Raw genomic sequence first — 27,396 nt, forward strand, 5'->3', positions numbered from 1 at the left:
GTGGTTACAGGCTGACTATCACTCCACACACTATATTAGTCCATCCTTTAAAGGGCAGGTGCCATCAAAAAATTTTTTTTCAACAATTGAAATAATGTAAAGTATTAATGGTTGAATTTTTTTCAAAAATATTAACATTTGTTTTTAATTAAGTAAAATATGAAAAATAATTTTAAAAGGTTTGGTATTTCCACCTTTAAACACTAGGGGGAGCATCTGCTGAGATTTGCCATGAAAACCTAGTGTACAACTAGCTCACATTACGGACTGCAGTAAATTGGGGCTGGATCAGATCTCCTGTGTGTGTGATGTCGCTCCTCTCCTCCCCTTCTGGGTGTTTGTAACAGGATAAGAGAAGATGAAGTTTAGGATCACAGTGTGGAGCCATTTTGTTGGTGACTGCCAGTGATATTGACGAGTACAGTGTCAATTCTGTTAGATGGTGCTGCTAGCTGTATCATAAGCTGAGGTTAGATACGCGGAGTGTATCGTGTGTGATTAGATACGCTTAGAGTAACACGCTGGGAATAGATACAGGTCTCAATGTAGTGTATCACATGCGGCTGATGTGGGGCCTGTGAGCCGGGTGAGGGGAGGGGCCCAGCTCCGGTTCCCCCGCCCGTCCTCACAAATTGAACTGTATCGACTTGTTGCCGATATAGTTGAAAGCAATGTTTAGTGAGGGGGCGTGACACTCCCATCAATCCCCCTCTGCGTCTTACGTCACTGATGTAGGCACTGACAGCGGGGGCGATGACGTCACTACATGGAGTCCACTGTGCTGAGATGTGCAGGCGCTCGCTCCAGAGACCTGTATAGAGGCCGATGGGGAGTGCATTCTACTCTGTGGAGGCCGATGGGGAGTGCATTCTACTCTGTGGAGGCCAATGGAGAGTGCATTCTACTCTGTGGAGGCCAATGGGGATTGCATTCTACTCTGTGGAGGTCAAAGGTGAGTGCATTCTACTATGGAGGCCGATGGGGAGTGCATTCTACTCTGTGGAGGCCAATAGGGAGAATCGCGCATGATGATGGAATTGGATACATCGGTCTGGGGAACAACGCATATGATGATGGGATGAGATACACCGGTTTGGGGAACATCGCACATGATGATGGGATTAGATACACCGGTCTGTGGAGTATCGTGCATGATGATGTGATTAGATACATGGGTCTGGGGAGTATCACACATGCAGGGATTAGATCGTTTTTCACTTTACTTGAAGTTGTGATAATCTGATCTCTACTATACATAGCAAAATACACATGGGCTCATACACACAGGAAAATAGAAAAATTCTCACACACAGGAAAATACGCACGCTCACACACACCGAAAAATGCACACGCACGCTCACATACAGAAAAATACACATGCACTCTCATACACACGGGGAAAAACACATGCACGCTCATACACACAGAAAAATACACATGTGGTGTAATACATGACCCTGCTGTCCACTTCTATGGGAGCAGGGATGTAATAAGATAGAATACATAAATGTCCTGCAAATATATCATTTCTCATGCCCCTAAATATAATAAACTTGCACTCTTTAGTGCCTTTCATGTGGCACTAAAAGGCGTTTACCCTAATAAATGGAAAAAAAAACGCCTATTTTTGGTAACCAGCCAAGGTAAAGCAGACAGCTGTGGGTTTATATTATGAGGCTGGAAAGGTACCTGGTTATTGGGCCCTACCCAACCTAAAAATAACAGCCCGCAGCCACACCAGAAGTGTTGCATCACATTAGATGCGAGAATTCTGGCGCTTTGTCCGCCTCTTCCTGATTGCCATGGTGTGGTGGCAATCAGGGTAATGGTAGTTGGGGTTGATGACAGCTGTGATTTGTCAAAAATCATAGCTGCCATCAACACCTGGGGTTAGTAACGGAGAGGCGTCTATCAGACACCCCCACTACTAACCCACTAATGGAAAAAATTAACAGAAAAATAAATGTTATTTGAATAAAGACTCCCCGATACTTTCCCTGGTTCACCAATTAATTTTTTTTTTTTAAAAATCCCAAGCAGGTCCGACATAGTCCATGGTGTTCCCATGATGATCCCTGAATCCGACGTCCAAAGGCTATGGAGCCTTTTTCAGAGAACGAGGCCTTATAGGCCGTAGCAGCAGCCACTCTGAGGCCCACTGCGCTCCACGAGACCCGGCGGCTGTGATGAGCAGTGAAGTCAGTAACTACACCGCTCATCAGAGTCGCAGACCCCTCTGTATAATGGCCCCATATAGTGCCCCACAGTATAATGGCCCCTTATAGTGCCCCACAGTCTAATGGCCCCATATAGTCCTCCATACAGTATAATGGCCCCAAATAGTCCTCCATACAGTATAATGGGTCCACATAGTCCTCCATACAGTACAATGGCGCCATATAGTGAACTACACTATAATGGCCCCATATAGTGCACTACAGTATAATGGCCCCATATAGTGCAACATAATATAATGTGCCTCACATATTGCTCCACAGTGTAATGGTGTCATATAGTGCCCCACAGTAGAATATGCCCCATAAAGTGCATCCTGGTGTATATTGCCCCCATCATCATTCTCCCAGCGTGTATGGCCCCCATCATCCATCTCCCAGCGTGTATGGCCCCCATCCTCCTCCTCCCTGCGTGTATGGCCTCCATTTTCCTCCTACCTGTGTGTATTGCCCCCATCCTCCTCCCATCATGTATGGCCACCATCCTCTTCCTCCCGGCGTGCATGGCCCCCATCATCCTCCTCTCGGCATGCATGGCCCCCATCATCCTCCTCATGGCGTGTATGGACCCCATCTCCCTGCGTGTAAGTGTCCTGCTCAGACACTTACACCCCCACCAAATTAAAATGGCAGCCCCCAGTGGCTGAAATAAAAATGTATAAATAAAAAAACTAATAAAGTGGTACATTTAATTTTTTATTAAAAATAATTGATTATATAATCAATAATTATTAATACAAAATTAAAAATCGTGGCTCCTTCCCTTTAAGACACTCCCAATGTGAGCATCTTAAAGTGATAATAGATGCAGAGGGTCAGTACGTGTATTTGTTCTGTAAGTTATTACTAAATCTCTATTAATAATAAATCTACATGTCACCCCCATATTCCAGGAGAATCATACATACAATTCTCACTATTATTTCCGGCTTCTCGCACACCCCCCTATATTATAATAGAGGACTTTAATAATATACCGGACTCTCACTGGGATAGAGGGAGACATGAAGCTAAGAGGGTAATAGGCAATTGTGCCCCTTTTGGTCAGTTAAGGAGACAGTCATAATTGCTCTTTGGAGAGTCCGTCATCCTAATGTATACCAATACTCCTGCTCCTCCTCCACAGTCTCCTCATTGTGGAGAATGGATTTGGCTCTTGGAAATGAATTGATGCAGGGTCTTATATCTGACTCCAGCTCCTGCCCAGAGCGCTATCCCATCATTCTCCTCTATGTCTTCCTAAACTGAATCCCCCAATGCAGTACAGACCCACAGGGAAATGAACCCCTTTTGGTTGCAAGTTATAGATCTTAAGGGGAAAATTGATGGGGAACTAAAGGAATATCTTGTGATTAATAAAATTACAACTTCTATTTCATATGTATGAAAAGCCATGAAGGCCGACCTTAAAGGAATATTTATAAAAGAAATCTCAGCAGCTAAATCCCGGACTAAGCAGCAGGGTCATTTGGTGTTTCAGGAATTGGGAGATGCAGAGAGTGCGATGATTACAGATCCAACGCCGGCTGCGCAAAACAGAAAGCAGCTCAGGACCTGCTGAATCAGGGAACATTGCAGCTGCAGGAAGGAAGAAGCTGCTTCACAAGGTGCAATAATGTGAAGAAGGGGAAAAGCAGGTTACTTATATCTGTGATCGCTGCCGCCCAGAGGGACTCGGCCTGTATATCCAGTCTGGAGACTAGGGAGGGTAATGTGTACAGTCCACAGTGGACATACTGAAAGTGTTGGAGGAATACTATGCAAAGCTGTATACTTCTCAGGTTCGACCCTCAGAAGAACAGACCAAGACCTTCCTAGATAAAGCTCAGTGTAGCATCGACGTCTCTGCCCCCTGATAGGCAGAGACGTCGTCCCCCTTACCGCCGCGCTCCTGGCCCGGGGTCTTCCGGCTCTCCTGCTGCTGCTGCCGGCGCGCGCAGCTTCCCGGGCATTGTGCTTAGGGCGCACGCGCTCCCTCCCTCTTAAAGGGGCCGCGCGCGCCGTCCTAAGGAGTCCCCGGCCAATGGCCGGAGGACTTCTCATATAAAAGGCACCTCCCCATGCAAGGCTGTTGCTCTGTGTACTAACTCTGCTTCAGCCCTCAGGTCCCGCTGCAAGTCTGACTACCAGTCCAGTCCGCTAGCCTGACTACCAGTCCAGTCCGCCAGCCTGACTACCAGTCCAGCCCGATAGTCTGCTTACAGCCCAGTCCGGCAGTCTGTCTATGGGCTTGGCCAGTCCGCTTATCCGGAGCCTTTACCTGCTACCTGTCTCCGCCAGCCAAGTACACTCTCCAGCCCGACGGTCTGCCTACAGTTCAACCCGCCAGTCTGTCTATGGGCCAGGCTAGCCTGCCTACCCAGAGAACGTACCAGTTACCTGCCGTGCCTACCAGCCATCCTACCTGGAGGCTCCTGCTTGTTACCTGCTGTGCCTACCAGCCTGCCTACCTTGAGGCTCCTGCCAGTTACCCGTGGTGTCTGCCAGTCCGTTTACCCGGATCACCCGTCAGCCTGCCTGCTGTGCTCATCTGCTGTACCGGTCAGTCCCTGCCTTCTGACCCGTGGGACTCACCTGCTCTCATACAAGGACTGGCCCAGAGTAGCACCTGGTCCCTCTGCTCGGTCCTTCCCTGGTTCACGGAGTCGATTAAGCCGCCGTGCGACCTTGGTCAGTCCGAGTTGATACCTAGTTACGCCCCTCTGGTCCCTCCTTGCACCGCAGCACAGAGGTTCCACCAACCGGATCTGTAACAGTTTACACGGGCCATGGAACCCGGTGGCCCCCAGGCCCCTGCGCTCTCTGACCTCCACCAGGAGGTCTCACTTCAGAGAGCCCAACAGGAGACTATCCTGTCTTTTCTACGGACTGTTAACTCACGCCTGGACACGCTGTCCACCCCGTCTGTGTCTGTCTCTAGCCGAGCAGCACCTGCTCCGGGGGCACCAAAATCCAGTGTCACTATGGCGTCCGGCTATGGATACCGGCTCTCGGCACACCCCCTTTTTGCTGGTGACCCTGCCCTAGCTCGGGGTTTCATCAATCAGTGCACCCTGCACTTTGAGCTCCTGGCACATCAGTTGAACTCTGACCGGGCCAAGGTGGTATTCATCATGTCTCACCTCACCGGAGAAGCACTGGCATGGCTAAACCCCCTGTGGGAGAAAGGGGACCCCCGGTGTCTAATCTACCGGCTTTCCTCGCTGCCTTCCAGAAGGTCTTTGATGAACCAGGACGAAAATCCTCTACTGCCTCCGCTCTTCTCCGTCTCCGTCAAGGGAGTCTCACCTTGGGTCAGTATGCCATACATTTCCGGACCCTGGCATCGGAACTTGCTTGGAACAAAGAGCCCCTGGTGTCCGTCTTCTGGGAAGGTCTTTCCGGACGGATTAAGGATGAACTAGCCGGTCAGGACATTCCTTCCGCCCTGGACGACCTAGTGTCGTTGGCTACCCGGATTGACATCTGTTTCCAGGAACGTGCCAAGGAGACAACCCGGGAGAGTAAATTTCCGCGTCTCGCACCAACCTTCCAAGAGCCAGTACCGCAACCAACAATTTCAAGGGCACGCTCGCCCGAACCCATGCAAGTTGACCAAACCAAGATGGCCAAATCTCGTCTGGAGACACGCCGAGTGGAGGGGAGTTGCTTCTATTGCGGCACTAAAGAGCATCAGATCAGTTCTTGCCCTGTGAAGTCAGAAAACTCCAGTGTCTTGTGTTATGATAGGCTACAAGCACTAAGGAAAGACAGGAGATCTGTCCCTACAATAGAACTAAGCTAGATCCCTACGATGTAACGGGGAACCTGATCCTGCGATCAGACCCGCTAAAGTCCTCAGCTAGTCTGAACGAAGACCTATAGATGTGAGGGAGGGATCCCTACAAGAACTAGGGACTGGGAGAAAGATGGACACCTCCTAGCAGAAATTGTAGCAGTAAAAAGACAAACAAACAACATAGAACATAGAGTAAGGTAACAAAGCACCTGGCTAGCTTAAGAGTAGAAATTACAATGAAGTCCAGCATGGCCAGAAGGGCGGAGCAGAATTAAATAGGCAAAAAGGTCATGTGACCAGCAAAATAGAAAAAACCTAACAGGAGAGTTCTAACAGTACCTTCTCTTCTAAGAGGATCCTCCGGATCCCCTAGGCCCAGGCTTATCAGGAAACCTCTTGTGAAACGCTCTGACAAGTCTGGACGCAGAAACATCATCCGCCCTCACCCATGAGTTATCCTTGGGACCGAAACCCTTCCAAGCGACGAGATATTGCAAACTCCCCCTATACCGTCTAGAATTAAGGATGCGGGAAATTTCATATTCCCCGTCCTCCACCACCAGAGGAACAGTGGCAGTGGCGTCTCTATCTGATACATCAGCTTTTTTCAATAGAGAAACATGAAACACCGGATTAATCTTCCTGGAGGTAGGAACCTCCAACCTAACAGCAGATAGGTTAACTACCTGAAGCACCTTAACGGGCCCTACAAACTTGGGACCCAATTTTTTAGAAGGAATCCTCAACCGTAGATTCTTAGAGGACAACCAAACCATGTCACCAACCGTAAACAAAACCTCTTGACGTTTCCTGTCAAAGTACCTCTTAGATTTTTTGTTAGCCTCCTGAAGATTACCACGCACATCTGTCCAAACTCTCTCCAAATCACCGGAAAAACTCTCCTCATCAGGCACAGCTGATACCAATTTGGAGAATGACCCAAAAGACGGATGTCTCCCAGAACAACAAAAAAAAGGCGAACACCCAGCAGAAGAGGATGTATGGTTGTTAAGAGCAAATTCAGCAAGCGGCAGAAACTCAGACCACCCCTCTTGATTGTCTGCCACAAAACAACGCAAGAACTGCTCAACATCCTGATTCTTCCTTTCTGTCTGGCCATTAGACTCAGGATGATATCCAGATGAAAACGACAAATGAACTCCCAACCTGTCACAAAAGGCACGCCAAAAAAGAGCCAAGAACTGAGGTCCCCTATCAGAAACAATGTCAGTAGGAACACCATGGAGTCTGACAATTTCCTTGACAAAGGCCTTAGCGAGTGTCTTAGCGCAGGGCAGTTTGATGAAGGGAACCAAGTGACACATCTTGCTAAAACGGTCCACGACCACCCAGATGACAGTGAAACCCTCAGAGGAGGGAAGGTCAGTAATAAAGTCCATAGCCAGATGTGTCCAAGGTGCACTAGGAACCTCCAGAGGGCAAAGCAACCCCGCAGCAGGAGCATGAGAAGACTTGGATCTAGCACACACAGTACATTGACGCACCCATTTAATGACTTCCTTCTGCCATCCAGGCCACCAAAAACTGCGACCCACAAGTCTCTTGGTCTCAGAAATTCCTGGATGACCTGCCAACCGAGACTCATGACATTCAACAAACAAATCTCTCCTAAAGGTCCTAGGCACAAGCAACCTCCCATGGGGAGTGTTAGATGGGGCATTCTCCTGTGCTTTAAGAATCTCATCTTCCAAAACGGAGTCCAATGCAGCAATCACAACACCTTCTTGTAAAATGCTCTCCTCCTCCTCAGCACCGACCATGGGAGAAAAGCTGCGAGACAACGCATCAGATTTAACATTCTTGGTACCTGGGATGTAAGTAACGGAAAAATTAAACCGCGAAAAAAAAGTGCCCACCTAGCCTGACGGGCTTTCAAGCGCTTGGCAGCATCAAGATAGATCAGATTTTTATGATCAGTGAAAACCTGAATGGGAAATTCAGCACCTTCCAAGAGATGACGCCAGTGTTCAAATGCGAGTTTAATAGCCAGCAATTCCCGATTACCAATATCGTAATTAAGTTCAGTCTCAGAAAATTTTTTTGAAAAAAAGGCACAGGGATGTACTCCATCCTTGTTTTCCTGAGACAACACCGCACCGACCCCCACAGAAGTAGCATCAACCTCAACCAAAAACGGCTTCGTCACATCAGGCTGCATAAGGATGGAGGCAGAGCTGAACCTCTCCTTTAGTAACACAAACGCTTCAATGGCCTCAGTAGTCCAATGAACCGTATTAGCACCTTTCCTGGTGAGATCGGTCAGTGGTTTAACAATAATAGAAATTTTTTTAATGAATTTTCTGTAATAATTGGCGAAACCCAAAAACCTCTGTATCGATTTCAAACCAATAGGCCTAGGCCATTCCTGCACAGCTTGAACTTTCACCGGATCCATCTCAAAGCCCTCGCTGGAGATAATGTAGCCCAAAAAACTAATTCTCTGTACAGCGAACTCACATTTCTCTAGCTTAGCAAAAAGCGAATTGTCAATTAGTAACTGTAATACCTCACGTACGGTCCGCCAATGAGACTCCAGATCAGGCGAATAAATCAAAATGTCATCCAAATACACAACCACATTTTTACCGATCAAAGGTCTAAGGATGTCATTAATAAGATTCTGAAAAAATGCTGGTGCATTGGTAAGACCAAAAGACATAACCAGATTCTCAAAATGACCCACAGGAGTGTTAAAAGCAGTCTTCCATTCATCACCCTCCTTCATGCGCAACAAATTGTATGCCCCCCGGAGATCAATTTTAGAGAACCACTTGGCCCCCACTAACTGGTTAAACAAATCAGGAATCAATGGCAGTGGGTAGAGATTACGTACAGTAATTTTATTAATCTCGCGAAACTCCAGACAAGGACGTAAACCGCCGTCCTTTTTTTTAACAAAAAAAAATCCAACAGCCACAGGTGACTTAGAGGGTCTGATATGACCGGCGGCCAAGCTCGTCTGTATGTATTCCTCCAACGCCTTTCTCTCCGGAATAGTAAGATTAAATAAACGACTTTTAGGAAGAGTCGCTCCAGGGACAAATTCAATTGTACAATCGTAGTCTCTATGAGGAGGCAAAATTTGCGACTCCTCCTCAGAAAAAACTTAGCAAAAATCCTGAATAGGTACAGGTAATTCCCCTTTATCCACAGCAGCAATGCGCCTGTTACAACACTTGTCATAACACTTAGGGCTCCAGGACTTAATTTCATTAGTAGACCAATCCAGTACAGGATTGTGCAATTTTAACCAGGGTAACCCCAAAATTACTGGAGAAGGCAAATTATTTAATACTACCAAATCCAAATTTTCTTGGTGAATACCATTAATAGTGAGGGGAAATTCATAAACCTTGTGAGTAACACATTTCAAGGGAGAGCCATCGACTGAAACCACGGCAATAGGGGATGACAAAGGTTTGGGTTTTAAATTAAGTTTTTCCAAGAATCCCCCATCAATCACATTCAGAGTAGAACCACAATCCACAAATACCCAAAATTCAATTAATTCTTCCTGAGCTGCAGTAGTAGCAGAAAGAAATACCCCCTTAGTGTTTAAACAGGCTATAAGGGCGTAACTGACCTTTTTTTTTTTTATTTGTTCATACGAAGCTCACAGTTCTTATTGAAATGGTCAGATTTTCCGCAATAAAAGCACAAACCTTCAGAAAACCTGCTGTCTTTTTCCTGAGAGCGGGGTGACATCGCCCCAATCTCCATCGGCTCTCCAATGTCAGTACAGACCCTCTCAAGACTAGGAGCTGACATGGCAAAGGATTTACTCTCATTAACCCTTGCACGCAGTCTCCTGTCCACCCGTATAGCTAATTGCATTGCCTCCTGCAAGTTTCCAGGTGTAGGATAAGCAAGAAAACAAACTTTTCAGAGCTGAATCGTTCCACCCCACCTGAGCAGACCACCGACGGAAGTGAGTACAATAATTTTCCACATTACCTGATCCCTGTCTCAAAAGTCTCAATTCCGTCTTAGCTGATGAGACACGATCAGGATCATCATACAACAACCCCAAAGCAGAAAAAAAACTATCCACTTATCTAAAGCACGGATCACTAGGTTGGAGAGAAAAGGCCCATCTCTGAGGTTCTTTGCGCAAAAGTGACATTATGAACCCTATGCGCTGCGATTCATCACCAGAGGATCTGGGTCTCAAATGAAAATACAATAAATAAGCATTTTTAAAGGAAAAAAAATCTTGTTGTTCACCAAAAAATAAATCAGGCAATCGTACCTTTGGCTCCACAAAATGCGCTCCAGAACAGCTACTCACGTGTAGTTGGAGCTCGGCCACCTCCAGAGAGAGTCCCTGCAGGCGTTGAGCCAAATCCTGAACCGACACCATGATGGAAACTGGAGGTCTTTCCTTAGAGATATTTTTGGGCTGGACTTACTGTTATGATAGGCTACAAGCACTAAGGAAAGACAGGAGATCTGTCCCTACAATAGAACTAAGCTAGATCCCTACGATGTAACGGGGAACCTGATCCTGCGATCAGACCCGCTAAAGTCCTCAGCTAGTCTGAACGAAGACATATAGATGTGAGGGAGGGATCCCTACAAGAACTAGGGACTGGGAGAAAGATGGACACCTCCTAGCAGAAATTGTAGCAGTAAAAAGACAAACACACAACACATAACATAAAGGTCAAAAGACCTAGCTAAACTGACTGAGAAATGTTACAAAGCACCTGGCTAGCTTAAGAGTAGAAATTACAATGAAGTCCAGCATGGCCAGAAGGGCGGAGCAGGATTAAATAGGCAAAAAGGTCATGTGACCAGCAAAATAGAAAAAACCTAACAGGAGAGTTCTAACATCTAGGACCGCTTGGAGAGGTCGTCCTAGACAAGAGTAAAACCTCTCTGTCATTGACTCTATCTGTTTGTATTTTCAGTGGCAAGACACGCTTCTTTGAGACAGCCTACCTGGATTCCGGATCCGCTGGGAATCTCATCTCACAGGCGGTAGTGGAGCGGTACCAGATTCCTACTATACGTCTGGCTGAACCATTGGCGGGTGCCTCTGTGGATGGGAGGCCTCTTCCAGTGAACATCCTGCTCGTCACAGAGCCTGTAACCCTTCAGGTGGGAATGCTGCACTCTGAGAAGATCTGCTTTCACGTGCTGTCCAGTCTCTCTCACGCTCTCCTGCTTGGTCTGCCCTGGCTTCAGAAACATGAGCCCATCCTGAATTGGAGCTCCAGTGAAGTGCTTCGTTGAGGTCAGGAATGCCATGAGTCCTGCATGGTTCCGGTCCGTCCAGCTCGACCTCTGTCTACTCCGGCTAATTTACCTGGTCTACCGGCACCTTACAGATGTCTTCGACAAGAAGGAAGCAGAGATACTGCCACCTCATAGGCCATATGATTGCCCTATCGACCTGGTACCCGGTGCCTCTCCACCCCGTGGGCGTATCTACCCCTTTTCGCTGGCCGAAACCCAGGTCAAGTCTGAGTATATCGAAGAAAATCTGGCTAGGGGATTCATCCAGAAATCTACCTCCCCGGCTGGAGCAGGATTCTTCTTCGTAAAAAAGAAAGATGGTTCACTATGCCCCTGTATCGATTATAGTGGACTCCACCGGATTACCATCAAAAACAAATACCCCCTGCCGCTCATCTCTGAGCTGTTTGATCGCCTTAAAGGCGCGAAGATCTTCACCAAGCTCGATCTTCGTGGGGCGTATAACTTGGTCCGGATCCGCCAAGGAGACGAGTGGAAGACGGCATTCAATACCCGGGACGGCCACTATGAATACCGTGTGATGCCCTTCGGCCTCTGTAATGCTCCAGCCGTGTTCCAAGAACTAGTTAACGACATCTTCAGTGACCTCTTATATTTATGCATGGTGGTGTACCTGGACGACATCTTAGTCTTCTCTCCGGATCTACACACACACCGAAGGGATGTTCGTCAGGTCAGGCAGAATCACCTATACGCAAAATTTGAGAAATGCCTCTTAGAGCAGACCTCTCTTCCGTTTCTGGGCTATATTATCTCGAAGACTGGTCTACAGATGGACCCCAAGAAGGTCTCTGCCGTCTTAAAGTGGCCCTGACCGGAGGGGTTGAAGGCGATTCAGCGATTCCTGGGCTTTTCTAACAATTACCGCCTCTTCATCCCACATTTCTCTTCCCGGACTGCACCCATCTCTGCGCTCACCCGTAAGGGAGCAAATCCTAAGGAATGGACGTCCGAAGCGGAGGAGGCCTTCCTCTCCTTAAAACAAGCCTTCTCTTCTGCCCCGGTGCTGCACCGTCCGGATTGCAACAAACAGTTCTTTCTTGAGGTTGATGCTTCCTCTTCCGGAGCCGCAGCGGTGCTCACCCAGAAATCTCCGTCCGGGAGAATGGTAACCTGCGGCTTCTTCTCCAAGCTCTTCTGCTCGTCCGAGCGCAACTCCATAGGAGACCGAGAACTCCTAGCCAGCAAATTGGCGCTGGAGGAGGGCGTTACCTGCTAGAGGGTGCGATGCAACCGGTGGTCATCTACACTGACCACAAAAACCTGGCATATCTACAAAATGCCCAAAGACTCAATCCGCGTCAGGCCCGATGGTCTTTGTTCTTCGCCCGTTTCAACTTTACCCTACATTACCGCCCTGCGGACAAGAACGTTAAAGCCGACGCTTTGTCCTGATCCTTCCTGTCCTCCGATCAAGAGGAGGAGCCTATGCATATTGTAGCATTGGCATCTCTGCCCCCTGCCAGGCAGACGCCGCCCCTCTCACCTCCTCGCTCCCCGCGCGGCGTCCTCCAACGCTCCTCTTCCTGCTGCTGCTGTCGGCGCGCGCTGCTTCCCGGGCACTGTGCTTAGGGCGCGCGCGCTCCCTCTCTCTTAAAGGGGCCGCGCACGCCGTCCTAAGGAGTCCCCGGCCAATAGCCGGAGGACCTCCCATATATAAGGCACCTCCTCCAAAATGGAGGTGCCCGAGCAATAGTTGCTTCAGCCCTCAGGTCCAGTTGCCAGCCTGACTACTGTTCCAGTCCGCCAGCCTGACTACTCTCCAGCCCGACACTCTGTCTTCCGTTCAACCCGCCAGTCTGTCTATGGGCTAGTCCGCCTGCTTACCAGGGAGCACCTGCCAGTTACCTGCCTGCTACCTGCCGTGCCTGCTAGCCCGCTCACCTGGGAGCACTCGCCTGTTACCTGCTTGTTACCTGCTAGCCTACCTGGAGGCTCGGCTGTCACTTCCCGTGACCACCTGTCTGCTAACCTAGAGACTTCTGCCTGCTCTGCCGTCACGTGCCGTGACCACCTGTCAGCTAACCCAGAGACTTCTGCCTGCTTGTTGTATCCATCCGCTATACTGGTCAGTCCCAGTCACCTGACCCGTGGGAGCCACCTGCTCTCTTACAAGGTCGTCCCCAGAGTAGCACCTGGTCCCTCTGCTCGGTCCCTCCCTGGTCACGGAGTTGTTAGCCGCCGTACGACCAGGGTCGGTCTAAGTTGATACTTAATTACGCCCCTCAGGGTCCCTCCTTGCACCGTGGCACAGAGGTTCCACCTCCCTGACCCGTAACAGTTTGCTCGGGCCATGGAACCCGGTGGCCCCCAGGCTCCTTCGCTTGCTGACCTGTACCAGGAGGTTTCTCGTCAGAGATCCCAACAGGAAACCATCCTGACCTACCTGCGGTCTGTCAACACTCGCCTGGACACGCTGTCCGTACCACCTATGTCCGCCCCTAGTCGAGCAACACCCACTCCGGCAGCGCCGCTGCCCTCCAATACCACGGCATCCAACCCAGGCCCCCGGCTTTCTGCACCTCCTCGTTTTGGAGGTGACCCCGCTTTAGCTGTGGGTTTCATAAACCAGTGCACCCTGCACTTTGAACTCTTGGCACATCAGTTCATCTCCGACCGGGCTAAGGTGGCATTCATCATGTCCCATGGCTAAATCCCCTGTGGGAGAGAGGGGACCCCCTGGTGTCCGACCTATCGTCTTTCCTCGCTGCTTTCCGGAAAGTCTTCGATGATCCAGGACGAAAATCCTCTTCAGCCTCCTCTCTGCTACATCTCCGCCAAGAGAGTCTCACCGTGGGCCAATATGCCATACGGTTCCATACCCTCGCCTCTGAGCTTGCCTGGGATAACGAGGCTCTGGTGTCCATCTTCTGGGAAGGTCTTTCCGGTTGGATTAAGGACGAGTTAGCCGGTCGGGACATTCCTACCACCCTGGATGACCTGGTGTCACTGGCTACCCGGATTGACATCCGGTTCCAAGAAAGTACCAAAGAGACTACTCGGGAGAGAAAGTTTCCTCGCCTTGCTCCTACTTTCCAGAGACCTGCCTCTCAACCAGTCACTCCCCGGGCGCACTCGCCCGAACCTATGCAGATCGATCAGACCAAGATGGTCAAATCTCGCCAAGAGTCACGCCGAGCCGAGGGGAGCTGTTTATATTGTGGCAGTAAGGAGCACCTCATCCGTTCCTGCCCGGAGAAGCCGGGAAACTCAAGTGTCTAGGACCGCTCGGAGAGGTCGTCCTAGGCAAAAGTAAGCCCTCTCCATCCCTGACTTTGTCCGTCTCTATCTCCCTGGGGTGAAAACCGTGACTTTGAAATTGCTCACCTGGATTCTGGAGCTGCTGGAAACCTCATTTCCCAGTCCCTGGTAGAGAGATACCGGATTCCCACCAAACCTCTGGCTGAACCATTGTCCGTCGCCTCCGTGGATGGAAGACTCCTTTCGGTGACCATCCTGCTCGTCACTGAACCCATAACCCTGCAGGTGGGAATGCTGCACTCTGAGAAAATCTCCTTCCATGTGCTACCCAGACTCTCCCACTCCCTATTCCTAGGTCTACCCTGGCTCCAGACACATGAACCCGTGCTGAACTGGCAATCCGGTGAAGTACTCCGGTGGGGTCAGGACTGCCACAGGACCTGCATGGTTCCGGTTCGCCCGGCTCGTCCACCGCCTACCCCAGCTAATTTACCCGGTCTTCCGGCTCCTTGCTGGTCCTATGCAGATTTCTTCGGTAAAAAGGAAGTAGAGACACTGCCACCCCATAGGCCATATGATTGCCCGATCGACCTGGTACCTGGCGTCACTCCACCTCGTGGGCGTATTTATCCGTTGTCGGTGGCCGAGACCCAGGCCATGTCCGAATACATTGAGGAGAATCAGGTTAGGGAATTCATCTGGAAATCTACCTCCCCGGCTGGAGCCGGATTCTTCTTTGTCAAGAAGAAGGATGGCTCGCTACGCCCCTGTATTGATTATAGAGGACTCAATCAGATCACGGTAAAAAACAAATACCCCCTGCCGCTCATCTCCGAGTTGTTTGATCACCTTAAGGGAGCCAGGATCTTTTCCTAGTTGGATCTACGTGGAGCATATAACCTGGTCTGTATCCGTCAAGGAGACGAGTGGAAGACGGCATTCAATACCCGGGACGGTCACTATGAATACCGTGTGATGCCCTTCGGCCTCTGCAATGCTCCCGCCGTCTTCCAAGAATTGGTCAATGACATCTTCCGTGATCTTCTCTACTCCTGCGTGGTGGTATACCTGGACGATATCTTGGTCTTCTCTCCGGATCTTCCCACACACCGGAGGGATGTTCGTCAGGTCCTGCTTAGGCAGAACCACCTCTATGCTAAATACGAGAAGTGACTCTTCGAGCAGACCTCTCTTCCATTTCTGGGCTATGTCATCTCCCAGACAGGCTTACGAATGGATCCTGAGAAGCTCTCTGCTGTCCTAAAGTGGCCCCGTCCGGAGGGGTTGAAGGCGATTCAGCGATTCCTGGGCTTCGCCAACTACTATCGTCTCTTCATTTCGCACTTCTCTTCCTGGACTGCTCCCATATCTGCGCTCACCTGTAAGGGAGCAAATCCCAAGGTATGGTCGCCCGAAGCTGAGGAGGCCTTCCTTTCCTTAAAGCAAGCCTTCTCCTCTGCCCCAGTACTGCACCGTCCAGACTGCAACAAACAGTTCTTCCTGGAGGTTGATGCTTCCTCCTCCGGAGCCGGAGCGGTGCTCACCCAAAAATCTTCATCCGTGAGAATGGTAACCTGCAGCTTCTTCTCCAAACTCTTCTCCTCGTCTGAGCACAACTACTCCATTGGAGACCGAGAATTGTTAGCCATCAAGTTGGCACTGGAGGAGTGGCGTTACCTGCTTGAAGGGGCTCTATACCCAGTGATCATCTATACAGATCACAAGAATCTGGCATATCTCCAAAATGCCCAAAGACTCAATCCGCGTCAGGCCGAGTGGTCTTTGTTCTTTGCCCGCTTCGACTTCGTCCTACATTTCCGCCCGGCGGACAAGAATGTCAAAGCCGACGCCTTGTCCCAATCCTTCCTGTCCTCCGACCAAGAGGAGGAGCCTATGCACATCATCGATCCCTCCAAGGTTATGAATGTGGCCCCCTTGGATCTGACTTGTCTTCCACCCGGCAAGACTTTTGTAGCAGTACCAGATCGGAAGAAGGTTCTTCACTGGGGTCATTCATCTAAACTAGCTGGCCATGCTGGCCAGAAAAAGACCTTCCTGCTCATTACCCGACATTACTGGTGGCCTACCCTGCGCAAGGATGTGGTAGACTTCGTCTCAGCCTGTTCGTCTTGTGCCCGCAACAACATTCCCAGACATCTACCAGCCGGTCATTTCCTACTTCTTCCCGTACCTTATGCCCCGTGGCAACACATTGCTATGGACTTTATTACTGATCTCCCTGTCTCTGCCAGTTGTACAGTCATTTGGGTGGTCGCCGACCGCTTTTCTAAGATGGCCTGTTATGATCTGCTACAAGCACTAAGGAAAGAAAGGAGATCTGTCCCTACAATAGAACTAAGCTAGATCCCTACGATGTAACGGGGAACCTGATCCTGCGATCTGACCCGCTAAAGTCCTCAGCTAGTCTGAACGAAGACCTATAGATGTGAGGGAGGGATCCCTACAAGAACTAGGGACTGGGAGAAAGATGGACACCTCCTAGCAGAAATTGTAGCAGTAAAAAGACAAACAAACAACATAGAACATAGAGTAAGGTAACAAAGCACCTGGCTAGCTTAAGAGTAGAAATTACAATGAAGTCCAGCAAGGCCAGAAGGGTGGAGCAGGATTAAATAGGCAAAAACGGTCATGTGACCAGCATAATAGAAAAAACCTAACAGGAGAGTTCTAACAGTACCCCCTCTTCTATGAGGATCCTCCGGATCCCCTAGGCCCAGGCTTATCAGGAAACCTCTTGTGAAACGCTCTGACAAGTCTGGAAGCAGAAACATCATCTGCCCTCACCCATGAGTTATCCTCGGGACCGAAACCCTTCCAAGCGACGAGATACTGCAAACTCCCTCTATACCGTCTAGAATTAATGATGCGGGAAATTTCATATTCCCCGTCCTCCACCACCGGAGGAACAGTGGCAGTGGCGTCTCTATCTGATACATAAGCTTTTTTCAATAGAGAAACATGAAACACCGGATTAATCTTCCAGGAGGTAGGAACCTCCAACCTAACAGCAGATTGGTTAACTACCTGAAGCACCTTAAAGGGCCCTACAAACTTGGGACCCAATTTTTTAGAAGGGATCCTCAACCGCAGATTCTTAGAGGACAACCAAACCATGTCACCAACCGTAAACAAAACCTCTTGACGTTTCCTGTCAAAGTACCTCTTAGATTTTTTGTTAGCCTCCTGAAGATTACCACGCACATCCGTCCAAACTCTTTCCAAATCACCGGAAAAACTCTCCTCCTCAGGCACAGCCGATACCAATTTGGAGAATGACCCAAAAGACGGATGTCTCCCAGAACAACAAAAGAAAGGCGAACACCCAGCAGAAGAGGATGTATGGTTGTTAAGAGCAAATTCAGCAAGCGGCAGAAACTCAGACCACCCCTCTTGATTGTCTGCCACAAAACAACGCAAGAACTGCTCAACATCCTGGTTCTTCCTTTCTGTCTGGCCATTAGATTCAGGATGATATCCAGATGAAAATGACAAATGAACTCCCAACCTGTCACAAAAGGCACGCCAAAAACGAGCCGCGAACTGAGGTCCCCTATCAGAAACAATGTCAGTAGGAACACCATGGAGTCTGACAATCTCCTTGACAAAGGCCTTAGCGAGTGTCTTAGCGCAGGGCAGTTTGATGAAGGGAACCAAGTGACACATCTTGCTAAAACGGTCCACGACAACCCAGATGACCGTGAAACCCTCAGAGGGGGGAAGGTCAGTAATAAAGTCCATAGCCAGATGTGTCCAAGGTGCACTAGGAACCTCCAGAGGGCAAAGCAACCCTGCAGCAGGAGTATGTGAAGACTTAGATCTAGCACACACAGTACATTGACGCACCCAGTTAATGACCTCCTTCTGCCATCCAGGCCACCAAAAACTGCGACCCACAAGTCTCTTGGTCTCAGAAATTCCAGAATGAACTGCCAACCGAGACTCATGACACTCAACAAATCTCTCCTAAAGGTCCTAGGCACAAACAACCTCCCATGGGGAGTGTTAGATGGGGCATTCTCCTGTGCTTTAAGAATCTCATCTTCCAAAACGGAGTCCAATGCAGCAATCACAACACCTTCTTGTAAAATGCTCTCCTCCCATGGGGAGTGTTAGATGGGGCATTCTCCTGTGCTTTAAGAATCTCATCTTCCAAAACGGAGTCCAATGCAGCAATCACAACACCTTCTTGTAAAATGCTCTCCTCCTCCTCAGCACCGACCATGGGAGAAAAGCTGCGAGACAAAGCATCAGTTTTAACATTCTTGGTACCCGGGATGTAAGTAACGGAAAAATTAAACCGCGAAAAAAAAGTGCCCACCTAGCCTGACGGGCATACAAGCGCTTGGCAGCATCAAGATAGATCAGATTTTTATGATCAGTGAAAACCTGGATGGGAAAATCAGCACCTTCCAAGAGATGACGCCAGTGTTCAAATGCGAGTTTAATAGCCAGCAATTCCCGATTACCAACATCGTAATTAAGTTCAGTCTCAGAAATTTTTTTTGAAAAAAAGGCACAGGGATGTACTCCATCCTTGTTTTCCTGAGACAACACCGCACCGATCCCCACAGAAGAAGCATCAACCTCAACCAAAAACGGCTTAGTCACATCAGGCTGCATAAGGATGGGGGCAGAGCTGAACCTCTCCTTTAGAAACACAAAAGCTTCAATGGCCTCAGTAGTCCACTGAACCGTATTAGCTCCTTTCCTGGTGAGATCAGTCAGTGGTTTCACAATAATAGAAAAAATTTTAATGAATTTTCTGTAATAATTGGCGAAACCCAAAAACCTCTGTATCGATTTCAAACCAATAGGCCTAGGCCATTCCTGCACAGCTTGAACTTTCACCGGGTCCATCTCAAAGCCCTCGATGGAGATAATGTAGCCCAAAAAACTAATTCTCTGTACAGCGAACTCACATTTCTCCAGGTTAGCAAAAAGCGAATTGTCAATCAATAACTGCAATACCTCACGTACGCTCCGCCAATGAGACTCCAGGTCAGGCGAATAAATCAAAATGTCATCCAAATACACAACCACATTTTTGCCGATCAATGGTCTAAGGATGTCATTAATAAGATTCTGAAAAAATGCTGGTGCATTGGTAAGACCAAAAGGCATAACGAAATTCTCAAAATGACCCACAGGAGTGTTAAAAGCAGTCTTCCATTCATCACCCTCCTTCATGCGCAACAAATTGTATGCCCCCCGGAGATCAATTTTAGAGAACCACTTGGCCCCCACTAACTGGTTAAACAAATCAGGAATCAATGGCAGTGGGTAGGGATTGCATGCAGTAATTTTATTAATCTCGCGAAAGTCCAAACAAGGACGTAAACCGCCTTCCTTTTTTTTAACAAAAAAAAAATCCAACAGCCACAGGTGACTTAGAGGGTCTGATATGACCGGCGGCCAAGCTCGTCTGTATGTATTCCTCCAAAGCCTTTCTCTCAGGAATAGTCAGATTAAATAAACGACTTTTAGGAAGAGTCGCTCCAGGGACAAATTCAATGGTACAATCATAGTCTCTATGGGGAGGCAAAATTTGCGACTCCTCCTCAGAAAAAACTTTGCAAAAATCCTGAATAGGTACAGGTAATTCCCCTTTATCCACAGCAGCAATGCGCCCGTTACAACACTTGTCATAACACTTAGGGCTCCAGGACTTAATTTCATTGGTAGACCAATCCAGTACAGGATTGTGCAATTTTAACCAGGGCAACCTCAAAATTACTGGAGAAGGCAAATTATTTAATACCACCAAATCCAAATTTTCTTGGTGAATACCATTAATAGTGAGGGGAAATTCATAAACCTTGTGAGTAACACATTTCAAGGGAGAGCCATCGATAGAAACCACGGCAATAGGGGATGACAAAGGTTTGGGTTTTAAATTAAGTTTTTCCAAGAATCCCCCATCAATCACATTCAGAGTAGAACCACAATCCACAAATACTCGAAATTCAATTAATTCTTCCTGAGCTGCGGTAGTAGCAGAAAGAAATACACCCTTAGTGTTTAAACAGGCTATACGGGCATAAGTGACCTTTTTTTTTTCTTTGTTCATACGAAGCACACAGTTCTTAATGAAATGGTCAGATTTTCCGCAATAGAAGCACAAACCTTCAGAAAACCTGCGGTCTTTTTTCTGAGAGCGGGGTGACATCGCCCCAATTTCCATCGGCTCTCCAGTGTCAGTACAGACCCTCTCAAGACTCGGAGCTGACATGGCAGAGGATTTACTCTCATTAACCCTTGCAGGCAGTCTCCTGTCCACCCGTATAGCTAATTGCATTGCCTCCTGCAAGTTTCCAGGTGTAGGATAAGCAATCAGCAGATCCTTAACCCTTTCACCTAGCCCAGCAATAAACAAACTTTTCAGAGCTGAATCGTTCCACCCCACCTGAGCAGACCACCGAAGAAAGTGGGTACAATAATTTTCCACATTACCTGATCCCTGCCTCAAATGTCTCAATTCCGTCTCAGCTGATGAGACACGATCCGGATCATCATACAACAACCCCAAAGCAAAAAAAAAACTATCCACTGATCTAAAGCACGGATCACTAGGTTGGAGAGAAAAGGCCCATCCCTGAGGTTCTTTGCGCAAAAGTGACATTATGAACCCTATGCGCTGTGATTCATCACCAGAGGATCTGGGTCACAAATGAAAATACAATAAACAAGCATTTTTTAGAGAAAAAAAAATCTTGTTCACCAAAAAATAAATCAGGCAATCGTACCTTTGGCTCCACAAAATGCGCTCCAGAACAGCTACTCACGTGTTGTTGGAGCTCGGCCACCTCCAGAGAGAGTCCCTGCAGGCGTTGAGCCAAATCCTGAACCGACACCATGATGGAAACTGGAGGTCTTTCCTTAGAGAAAATATTTTGGGCTGGACTTACTGTTATGATCTGCTACAAGCACTAAGGAAAGAAAGGAGATCTGTCCCTACAATAGAACTAAGCTAGATCCCTACGATGTAACGGGAAACCTGATCCTGCGATCTGACCCGCTAAAGTCCTCAGCTAGTCTGAACGAAGACCTATAGATGTGAGGGAAGGATCCCTACAAGAACTAGGGACTGGGAGAAAGATGGACACCTCCTAGCAGAAATTGTAGCAGTAAAAAAACAAACATACAACATAGAACATAGAGGTCAAAAGACCTAGCTAAACTGACTGAGTAAGGTAACAAAGCACCTGGCTAGCTTAAGAGTAGAAATTACAATGAAGTCCAGCAAGGCCAGAAGGGTGGAGCAGGATTAAATAGGCAAAAACGGTCATGTGACCAGCATAATAGAAAAAAACTAACAGGAGAGTTCTAACATGGCCCACTTCATCCCTCTGCCTGGTCTCCCGTCTGCATCAGAGCTAGCTAAGGACTTCTTCCTTCATATCTTCCGTCTCCATGGTCTACCCCTCCACATCGTGTCGAATCGAGGGGTTCAGTTCACCTCACGTTTCTGGAGAGCAACGTGTAAGCTGCTGGATGTCACCCTAGATTTCTCCTCTGCTTACCATCCACAGTCCAATGGTCAAGTGGAGCGGATCAACCAGATCCATACCGGCTACCTCCGGCACTTTGTTAATGCTCACCATACTGATTGGGTGGACCTCCTACCATGGGCCGAATTCTCCTACAACAACCATGAGAGTGAATAGACTTCGAAGTCCCCATTCTTTATAGTCTATGGTCAACATCCCCGGATTCCATTTCCCGTCTCCGCTTCTGTGGACAACCCTGCCGCGGAGTCGCTGGTCAGCAAATTTTCCACCATTTGGGAGAATACTAGGTCCGCACTTCTTCAGTCCTCCGAGCGGATAAAGAGATTTGCTGACAAAAGACGTCTGGATCCGCCTCAATTCCGTCCAGGAGACAAGGTTTGGCTCTCCTCCAAACATGTTCAGCTCAAAGTATCCTCCTACAAGTTGGGCCCTCGGTTCATCGGTCCATTTGACGTTCTTAAACAAATCAATCCAGTGGCCTACAAGTTAAAGCTTCCAGCTACCTTACGGATTCCCAACTCCTTCCACGTATCTCTCCTCAAACCAGTTGTCGTTAATTCTTTTTCCAACAATCCAGGTACTTCCCCTGCCCCGGTTTTCGCTGAGGACGTTTTTGAGGTAGAGAATATTCTGGCCACCAAAAGGGTAAGAGGAAAAACCTTTTTTCTGGTGGATTGGAAGGGGTTTGGCCCAGAGGAGAGAACTTGGGAACCCAAGGAGAACATCCACGCCCCGCTTCTCCTTGAAAGATTTCTTTCTGGCCTAGAAAAGAGGGGGCGTAAAGGGGGGGGGGTACTGTAGCATCAGCATCTCTGCCCCCTGCCAGGCAGAGACGCCACCCCTCTCACCTCCTCGCTCCCCGCTCGACGTTCTCCAGCGCTCCTCTTCCTGTTGCTGCTGTCGGTGCCCGCTGCTTCCCGGGCACTGTGCTTAGGGAGCGCGCGCGCTCCCTCTTAAAGGGGCAGCGCGCGCCGTCCTAAGGAGTCCCCGGCCAATAGCCGGAGGACCTGCCATATATAAGGCACCTCCTCCAAAATGGAGGTGCCCGAGCAATAGTTGTTGCACAGTATACTTATCTCTGCTTCGGCTCTCAGGTCCAGTTGCCAGCCTAACTACTGTTCCAGTCCGCCAGCCTGACTACTCTCCAGCCCGACAGTCTGTCTTCCGTTCAACCCGCCAGTCTGTCTATGGGCAAGTCCGCCTGCTTACCAGGGAGCACCTGTCAGTTACCTGCCTGCTACCTGCCGTGCCTGCTAGCCCGCTCACCTGGGAGCACTCGCCTGTTACCTGCTTGTTACCTGCTAGCCTACCTGGAGGCTCAGCCGTCACTTGCCGTGACCACTTGTCTGCTAACCTAGAGACTTCTGCCTGCTCTGCCGTCACATGCCGTGACCACCTGTCAGCTAACCCAGAGACTTCTGCCTGCTTGTTGTATCCATCCGCTATACCGGTCAGTCCCAGTCACCTGACCCATGGGAGCCACCTGCTCTCTTACAAGGTTGTCCCCAGAGTAGCACCTGGTCCCTTTGCTCGGTCCCTCCCTGGTCAAGGAGTCGTTAGCCGCCGTACGACCAGGGTCGGTCTGAATTGATACTTAGTTATGCCCCTCTGGGTCCCTCCTTGCACCGTGGCACAGAGGTTCCACCTCCCTGACCCGTAACACATATCATCGATCCCTCCAAAGTGATGAATGTGGCTCCCTTGGACCTGTCTCGTCTCCCACCCGGTAAGATGTTTGTAGCGGTTCCGGATTGTAAGAAGGTTCTTCACTGGGGTCATTCATCTAAACTAGCCGGCCATGCTGGCCAGAGGAAGACCTTCCTGCTCATTACCCGGCATTACTGGTGGCCACCCTGCGCAAGGATGTTGTAGACTTCGTCACGACCTGTTCATCCTGTGCCCGCAACAAGGTTCCCAGACATCTTCCAGCCGGCCGTCTCCTGCCTCTTCCCATACCTGCTGCCCCGTGGCAACACATTGCTTTATTACTGATCTCCCTGTTTCTGCCGGTTGTACTGTCATTTGGGTGGTCACTGAACGCTTTTCTAAAATGGCCCACTTCATCCCTCTGCCTGGTCTACCGTGTGCATCTGTGCTGGCTTAGTACTTCATCACATCTTTCGTCTCCACGGCCTACCCCTCCACATTGTGTCTGATCGAGGCGTCCAGTTCACTTCGTGCTTCTGGAGAGCTACCTGTAAGCTGCTGGATGTCTCCCTGGATTTCTCCTCTGCTTATCATCCTCAGTCCAATGGGCAAGTGGAACGTTACAACCAGCTCCTTACCAGCTTCCTCCGGCACTTCGTCAGCGCTCACCATACCGATTGGGTAGAGCTCCTACCATGGGCCGAGTTTTCCTATAACAACCATGAGAGCGAATCTTCTTCCAAGTCCCCGTTTTTTGTGGTCTACGGTCAACATCCCCGGATTCCGTTTCCCGTCTCCGCTTCAGTGGACAATCCTGCCACGGAGTCTCTGGTCAGCGAATTTTCCACCATTTGGGAGGACACTAGATCCGCACTTCTTCAATCCTCCGAGCGGATGAAGAGACATGCCGACAAGAGACGTCTGGACTCACCTCAATTCCATCCGGGAGACAAGGTTTGGCTCTCCTCCTAACATGTTCGTCTCAAAATACCTTCCTATAAGTTGGGTCCACGGTTCATCGGTCCATTTGAAGTCCTCAAGCAAATCAATCCAGTGGCCTACAAGTTAAAACTCCCGGCCACCTTACGGATTCCCAACTCCTTCCACGTATCTCTCCTCAAACTGGTTGTTCTTAACTCTTTTTCCGACGATCCAGTACCTCCCCAGCTCCGGTCTCCACTGAGGACGTCTATGAGGTAGAGAACATTCTGGCCACCAGGAAGGTAAGAGGAAAAAACTTTTTTTCTGGTGGATTGGAAGGGGTTTGGCCCAGAGGAGAGAACTTGGGAACCCAGGGAGAACATCCACGCCCCGCTTCTTCTGAAAAAAATTTTTTTCAAGCCTAAAAAAGAGGGGGAGTAAAGGGGGGGTACTGTAGCATCGGCGTCTTCTGGCTCTCCTGCTGCTGCTGCCAGAGGACGCAGCTTCCCGGGCACTGTGCTTAGGGCGCGTGCACTCCCTCCCTCTTAAAGGGGCCGCATGCGCCGTACTAAGGAGTCCCCGGCCAATGGCCGGAGGACTTCTCATATAAAAGGCACCTCCTCCAAAATGGAGGTGCCCGTGCAAGGCTGTTGCTCTGTGTACTAACTCTGCTTCAGCCCTCAGGTCCCACTGCCAGTCTGACTACCAGTCCAGTCCGCTAGCCTGACTACCAGTCCAGTCCGCCAGCCTACCAGTCCAGCCCGACAGTCTGCTTACGGCCCAGTCCGCCAGTCTGTCTATGGGTTTGGCCAGTCCGCTTATCCGGAGCCTTTACCTGCTACCTGTCTCCGCCAGCCAAGTACACTCTCCAGCCCGACGGTCTGCCTACGGTCCAACCCCCAGTCTGTCTTTGGGCCAGGCTAGCCTGCCTACCCGGAGAACGTACCAGTTACCTGCCGTGCCTACCAGCCAGCCTACCTGGAGGCTCCTGCTTGTTACCTGCTGTGCCAACCAGCCTGCCTACCTGGAGGCTCCTGCCAGTTACCCGTGGTGTCTGTCAGTCCGTCTACCCAGTTCACCCGTCAGCCTACCTGCCGTGCTCATCTGCTGTACCGGTCAGTCCCTGCCTTCTGACCCATGGGAGTCACCTGCTCTCATACAAGGACTGGCCCAGAGTAGCACCTGGTCCCTCTGCTCGTTCCTTCCCTGGTTCACGTAGTCAATTGAGCAGTCGTGCAACCTTGGTCAGTCCGAGTTGATACCTAGTTACACCCCTCTGGTCCCTCCTTGCACCGCAGAACAGAGGTTCCACCAACCGGATCCGTAACACTCAGCTCCCGGTCCTTTCCTTAGACTCTCAGAATTTATTAGATTAACTACTTGACATAGAAGAGTTAGAATGGGCACTGAGCTCAATGGCCAACGATAAAGCACCGGGAATGAACGGTCTTCCAGTGGAAGTATATAAGAGATATAAGGAAGTATTACTACCAGTATTATTGGAGGTATACAATTCGAAGAAGGATCATTGCCACATCCATGCATGAAGGCATAATTACAGTGTTACCTAAACAAGGCAAAGACCCCAGCTTGCTGGCATCCTATAGACTCATCTCTCTTTTAACAGTAGACGTCAAACTTCTTGCTAATAGACTCTCAAAAGTAACCTCAGTAATACACCCCGATCAGTCTGGGTTTATGCCTGATATGTCCACCACAATCAAATTCAGAAGGCTTTACATTAATATACAAAATGGGTGCAATTGCTTTTTTTCGGACTCAAAGGCCAAAATAACAGTGAATAGCTCTATGGCTAATCGATTTTTGTTGCACAGAAGTACAAGACAAGGGTGTCCCCTGTCTCTCATTGTTTTCAATAGCAACTGAACCTCTTGTGGCTGTAATTAGTAAAATGTCTGAGATAAATGGATTTAAATATGGGACCAAGAAAGAGAAGGTGGCATTGTTTGCAGATGATTTACGATTATTCCTTGGGGATGCTCGGGGGTCTCTGGAGAGCATGATGGTGATTATCTCTAGCTGACTTATTCCTTCCAAAGACCATACTAAGGACTAGGGAGCACTTAATACGGGTGGAGAAATAGCCATTTGGGCAAACAGGAAAGAGAAAGGAAAATTCAAAAACATGGGGATGATCACCATAATTACAATAAAATGGCGAGGTTCCAGCAGACTGACTGATACGACTGTTAGGCCACAACTCCACTGTCAGTATTTGGTCAGTATTTTTCCGCGGGAGCCAACACCAGGTGAAGAACCATCAGAGAAAAGGTATAATAGAAACAAGTCAAAAATTCTACATTTATCACCCACTCCTGGTTTTGGCTTCCACTACTGAGAAAAAATACTGGCCAAATACTAATAGTGGGGCAGTGGCCTTAAAGGCAAACTCAGCAAGAAGTAAGAATGAAGTCACAACAAAACACTGAGCTGCAACAAAACACCTTAAAATTTGTTATAGAGATTGATTAGTCCTTTCTGTCTGACCATTGGTTTCAGGGTAGGCACAGGAAAATAAATTAATTCCCAGTTTATTAAAAAAATCTCTGCCGAATTTGGAGACAAATTGCCCTCCCCTATCAAACACAGTGTTAAGAGGGATCCCATGTAGCCTTACTTTGCGGGAAATAAAAAACCTGGAGAATGTCTCTGCATTAGGTAATCCTCTGACAAAGGAAAAAAATGAGTCAGTTTAATGAATCAGTCAGCGACCACCCAAAGACAGTCTTCCCACCAGACAGAGGCAAATCTGTGATGAAATCCATGGACAGATGAGTTCACTGTC

General features: G+C 48.9%; 1 pseudogene; it reads left to right on the top strand.

Moving 5' to 3' along the window:
* Positions 1-27,396, top strand: part of LOC141191506 (uncharacterized) — a 73,015-nt pseudogene that overhangs the window by 21,558 nt on the left and 24,061 nt on the right.

Source organism: Phyllobates terribilis, unplaced genomic scaffold (assembly GCF_046119375.1).
Source record: "Phyllobates terribilis strain yellow unplaced genomic scaffold, ASM4611937v1 Scaffold_46__1_contigs__length_10046794, whole genome shotgun sequence".
In the NCBI taxonomy this organism is placed as follows: Eukaryota; Metazoa; Chordata; class Amphibia; order Anura; family Dendrobatidae; genus Phyllobates; species Phyllobates terribilis.